The 6,234-nt window shown below is 44.3% G+C and overlaps 1 pseudogene; it reads right to left on the bottom strand.

Moving 5' to 3' along the window:
• Positions 1-2,932: 2,932 nt before the first annotated feature.
• LOC117703957 (seminal vesicle secretory protein 3A pseudogene) lies at positions 2,933-3,964 on the bottom strand (annotated as a pseudogene).
• Positions 3,965-6,234: the final 2,270 nt, after the last annotated feature.

Here is a 6,234-nt window from a genome sequence, read left to right as displayed (position 1 = left end):
CTGGTCTACAAAGTGAGTTCCAGGACAGCCAGGGCTATACAGAGAAACCCTGTCTCGAAAAACCAAAAAAAAAAAAAAAAAAAAAAAAAAAAAAAAAAAACCAACCCTAAAATAATAAAAAAGGAAGATTAAAGGATACCAGTTATGACTGGCTCTGAGTGAAAGCACTCTGGTCATGTTTGGGTGAGTATAATCCTTTCTCAGGGATTTCTAGTTCCAAATACTCTCTTCTAAGTCCAGGACTTAGAAGTCAACATTTTGTTTGGCAGAGAATCTAATTAAACCTGCAACAATCTACATCCTGTCTTCTGCTCTCTGTTCTCACCACATATAAAGTGTGATTATTCTATGGTTAAACTTTTAAAGTCTACCTTACTCTACCCTTGGGTGTACCTTGACAGCATCTTAGTATCACCTACATGTGTAATGTGCTTCCAATTGTAGTTTTCAAACGAGGAACTTAAAAGGAAAGATGGACTCATGGCCTCCAAATTTCCAGACCTCAGAATAAAACAATTTTCTTATGTTCTAAAGCTTGGGCATTTCTCCAGTTTCATGCTCTCCCCATTTAGTGTACACAGAGAAATGGGGGGCCACCCCCTGTGAATGCACAACAAAAGGGTCACTGCTTTATGTTCATAGCTAGAAGGATTATACTTTCTAAATCAAAGGGATGGTGGCACTGACTCCTGGTCATGTGACTTTGGGTTTGTGGAATCTGAGGCAGGTATGTTGATATTTGACCACATTGAGTCATTCTTTCCTTTTTCAAAAGCTTCAAATATACTCATGAATAAATAAGTCAGATACATATATATATCTCAGCCAACAGATATGAAACGGGGCTCAAAGTTACTCCCTGAACTTTTCTTGTGTACAAATGGTAGGATGTAAGGTTTTATGATGATAGGTGGTTCCTGTGGCTGACCTGGAACTGCAAAGCTATCTTTACTCTTCCATGTTATCTTCTGTTCCTAAAGAATTTTCATTCTCTGGAAGCTTCCAAGATACCAGAAAATAGATCATATAGTCAGGAAGTGGCCATTTGGACCCCTCCCAACTATTATATCTGGCCCTTCATTCTGTCTGTCCACAGTGACATACTCTGTCAACACACTCTATCTTGCTGAGTGGTAGAGGCTTAACCTGTCAGTGCATGAGATATTTGCTTCTGAAAAGAAGCCAGAAAAGAAGAAAATGTTCTGGAAATAAGAGTAAGGTGTCCTTGGCCAATACAAATGAGTGTGCCAGTGTAGCACGGAGCCCTGCATGGCCTGACAGAATACAGGTTATGTGGCATTTCTCAGTACACAGTTTCTGAAACCCCACTAGCAAAAGGGTCTTGAGAGTGGGGAGATGTGCTCAGTATGAGCACAGAGTAACGGGAGAGCTCATCCCTTCTGTTGATGTTGCATTTCTAGAAAGAGATCTAGATACAGGGCTGTGACTGCTGTTATTGGTATCTGGAACATCATTTGGAGATATGCCCTCCAAACCATTAAACTCATAGGAATGGAAGGATCTAAATAGGCGAAAGCAGAGGATGCTTGAACAGGGGCTCAGTGAGAAAGAATAGTCACCCGTAGTGCCTGATGACCTGAGTTCAGGCTCTGTGTCCCATGGAAGACAAAAGAAACCAAGTTCTAAAAGTTATCTTCTGAACTCCATAGGCGTGTCCTGGAAGGAATGAACAACCACTCACACATGCACACATACATACACACAAAATCAAAACATATAGACAAATTAAAACAATTGATGCCAAAACAATGTCTTTATTGGGAAACACTTGTTTTCTATTATGTGTAACGCTACAAGAGTGTTCTGTTCTTTCAGTTTGAGTTTGTCATTTGAAAAGAGGTCATCCAAACACCAAAGCTGGTAGGAACTTGGAGATTTCAACAGTCAAAAGCAACTGATGTCAGGAAGGCTCTGTTTATTGGAGAGCACCAGTGTGAGGGTGCTCCAAGTTTAGAAAGTCTCAGGAAGGAACATGGGAGCAGGTCATGGCATCCTTGCATGTGTTGAGGACTACAGGGCAGTCAGCATCTTAAGGACAACACAGTCCATGCAGGGCAGGTGACTCCTATGGAGAGAGGACATAGATTGTAACACAGGTTAGTGAGGGCTGGCAGGCAGGGCCATGTGACCAGGTCCCTTGTCTGTTCGAGTTGCAGCCATTTGGAGTACTGGCTGCTACTGACCACTGGACCCACAGTTCTGTTGCTTGCCTTCTCTTCACATGATGTGCCCCTTAATGCAAACATGAATGTAGCACCTCCTTTTCCTCCCCAGGCTTCAGACTTCTCTCCTGACAAAGCAAACACCCGTGTAACCGGTTCCTCAGCACCCTGGCGTGCCACTTCTCACAACGTCTGGATCACAAACAAGGATGGTTCATGGGCTCATTTATCTCTCATATTCACAAAGATGCCTCAATATCTCATGGGTCTCTGGTCTCAAAATGATAAGTATAACCCAAATGGCACTGAAGAACATTAACTGGTGTGGGAAACAAAACCAATAACACTGTGTAACAATGTAGCAAGAAACTGAGCCTTATGAATCCAAAGCATAAGAAGTTACCAAAATATATCTCAAATTTACATGACTGTATAAGTGGTGCATGTTCAGAGAACTAATGGCTACATGTGTAGAGAATACTAAGGAGAGGGATTTGAGACACCATGATAGCCCAGGTAGTTTTCTCTGCCTCTAACAGGTGCTTGCTTCATTCAGCAGGGGGTGGAGCTCATCTCCATAATGTGTGTAGCTCAGCACACCCACTGCTGTAGTTATCACTACCAATCCCACGGGGAGGGCCAGGGAGTCCTCCATGCACCACCTAGAAACACTGGGATAGATGGGTCTCCTGGTTGCTAAGATACTCACCTCTAAATATGTCTTAATTCTTGAGAGGTTAATGAATGTATTATCCAGTGAAGGTGTGTGGGTATAGAACTAGCCCTTCTTTTGGACAGTAGCACATCCCAGGACTATGATGGAAGGATTTTGTGTGATGAACACTGCCCTGTAGCTGCTCTTGAAACTGCATGAAGTACCCATGATAGGGTTGGGAGCGGTGTCTAAACTGTGGTAAGAATGCTGCTGTTTTCCTGGACCGGCCAGGCTTTCTCTTGAGCCTGTGAACCTTTGCACGCTGTTGGTGCACTTGGGCCAGGTCTGCATCCAGGCTGTATCCTTTGCCCTTGATTTGCTGAGGAACATCTTTGCGGAGATTTAGTGGTGCTTTGTAGGACTTCAGAGAGGCTCCGTGGGATTTCAGCTTGGTTTGTGACTTCACCTGCCCTATGGTCTGTAGCTGGCCTGTTTGGGACTTCAGCTGGCCTGCATGGGATTTCACTTGGCTTTGGGATTTTATTTGTGACTGGGATTGCAGCTGGGATTTTTGTTGGGCAAGCTCATCTTCTTCATCACAAACTATGTCTTCCTTTAAACCTGTCTGTTCCTGTGAACTGTGAGCCTCTTCCAGGTCAGCATCAACATCCTGGCCATATGCATGGTGCTTAGTTTGCACAAAGATGCTCTCTTCAGGGGCCTCTTCCTGTTCTTCTTTGTGCCCATAGAGGAACTGGCCATTTCCCAGAAATATGAGTGGGGATGTTTTTACTAGAAGGTGTCCTTTTGTCCCACCTGCTGATGGATGATAAGAATCTTTGAGTTATATCATCTGTTCAGCTCCTTTTCAAGTCTTATCCCAGAATTTCCCCCATCAACCCACTGATGTACCCACAGGTATGTGGATGTGGGTGGAGAAGACTCAAAGTCCATCAAGAAGATGACCCCATGGAGGGTTCTTCTCACTGCCAGAACACCCTTATGGACATCCTCCCTGAGTGCCTCTCTTTCCAGGCTGCTCCCTGAACTCACCATAGATTTCTATCCCGGCTGCTTTCTTCTGTAGAAGGAGGAGCAGGGAAAGGCTGAAGAAGATGGACTTCATCTTAGCAGGAAGGGCCTTCACTGAGGGCTCAGCTGATCTCCTCATTTATATGTTCTGTGCTGGGTGCAGAAACGTGGCTGAAGTCACAAAAGGCATTGCCGTTCTTACTTATCTGCTTGCTGGCTTCTCCCTTATTCTCAGTAGGAGATGTTGTAAACATTCCTAGAGACTACAGACACATGATGTCAGAGTCTTTGTCTTATCCCCACATGTCCCAGAGGACCTTTAAATCTTTATCGTCATTTCAAGATCATCACATGATGTTTCCAGGAGAAATTCAAGGCAGAGATCACAGGAGCAACCAGAGCCTGTCTCAGATTTGTTCAAATGTGGGGTCTTGTCAACAGAGTCCTGAGTTTCATGCTCTATCGAAAAATACGATGTATACTTTTGCTTCTTTCCAAATGAAATGGACATGGGTCTGTTTCAACTGAAAGGTCTTTTCATACAGGTAAAAAAGACACAGGAAAGAAGTAAATTTATGGAATCCCAAGAGAATTTCAAAAATAACTGAGATAGCCTACATAAAGTAACTCTAAAATGCCTAATCCTACTACTGCCTTGTGTGAGAATCCCCAGTGATTCCTGTCATTAGTAGCTTTGATGAGAGACTCTGAGTGAGGTATGCGACCCTCATCTGCAAGTAGGAGAGAGCAGAGACATGCTCAAGAGGGCTCTGTGGTCTATGTATTTAGCAGAGTCAGCATTGGGGCTGCATCTCAAGAGTGAGTGGAGCTGCAGAGGAATGTTTAAGTATGGGAGAAACCATGTTTGGCTAGAGACAGGATGACTGTTGGAAAATGGAGAAAGGAAACTGGCTTCCTCATATATTCTTGAAATCATCTAAAATCCACATTACCTGCCTGATGGGGGAAACTGTTCTGTAGATGAGAAACCCCTTCCACCAGTCACTGCTTATGTCTGCCTGCCCTGGTGAATGTGTTAGTAGAAGAGTGTGGGAATGTGCTGAGACTGGATGCAGTGGGAGCCTGTCCACTTCCTGGAAATGTGAAGTCTCCTGCATCTGTGAGAAGAACCTGAGTGGTCTATGAGGCAGGCCTCAGCTTTCCCAGGCACACAGTGGTATGGGCAGAGCACGGAAGAATCAAGCATCTCTGAAGAGAGCCTGCATGCACTCAACCCAGCCCTGCAGGAGATGCAACAGAAGGCTGGTGAAAAAGTGTTTTAGGTCATTCTATCTCCAAATGTTGATTTACCTGGAAGGATGCTGTGTGGAAGGGGTTAAGGCAAAGCTTCATGGGAAGAACAAAGATGCAGGCACTAAGCCATGCGAGAGAACATGCGGATGCTGGGTTTAATCTAGGAGCTCTGAGCTCCTCCTAATCTTATCTCTGTGTCCCAAGCCTGAAGATAACTCATCCCTCAGTAGAGATGCCAGTCACAAGACATTACCAAGAATCTAGTTGCTTCCTTTTCTTGCTGACTTCTCCACTGCTCCATGTGCTTCCTTGGAGAACAAACCAGGAGGAACTCTTCTATGGCGAGCTGACTCGTGGAAGACTGGGTCTACAAAATGAATCATTTTAACAGGTCAACAAACAGTGTCTGAGTTTAACTCCTTGTACAAAAGATGACAGTCCTTCACCTCAGTGTCAGTGCACACTTCTTTGCTCTGTTCGCTCTCCCCACCTCTGACGTTCTCAGCTGTCAAGGCCATGGCCTGGTTGTTTGCCGTCTCTGGGTGAAAGTCTTCTAGAGTGAGTGGGAACTTGCCAACTCTACATCTTGAAATTCACTGGACATGCGATGGCTTTGGCACCAGACGAAGGCGTGGTTGTAATGTGACGGCAGCCCTAATGCTGAGAACTGACCCTTGAGGCAGCCGAGCCCTCAGCTTGCACAGAATCCCTGCTGGAACCGAAGGAACCACCATGGATTCCGTAATGACTCACTACGTCCTCCCCGAATGTGCTTGGAGCTGCAGGAACTTAATGGTTGTTGTGAAGACGAGCGTTGATGTTCTCCAGAGACAAGGCCACTAATAGGTTATCCAGTCACAAACACAGCAGTTCTAAAACTAGGTCAATAAGGTCAACACTAAATGGATTCAGCATGTTGTATTTCTATGTGCACACACACATAGAACAATATATATGTTTTGTGACATATATTATACATGTGTAACTATAATCATTGAAGAAGAGGTTATGGATTTGAAAACATATAATGGAGATATAGGAGGAGCTAGGGGATTCGTGGAAATGATGTAAATATAGTCCTCATGTGTGAAACTCAAGAGATGTTTAAAT

Source organism: Arvicanthis niloticus, chromosome 2 (assembly GCF_011762505.2).
Source record: "Arvicanthis niloticus isolate mArvNil1 chromosome 2, mArvNil1.pat.X, whole genome shotgun sequence".
NCBI lineage: Eukaryota > Metazoa > Chordata > Mammalia > Rodentia > Muridae > Arvicanthis > Arvicanthis niloticus.
The sequence above is the reverse complement of the archived record's forward strand: the minus strand, read 5'-3'. Positions and strand labels throughout refer to the sequence as shown.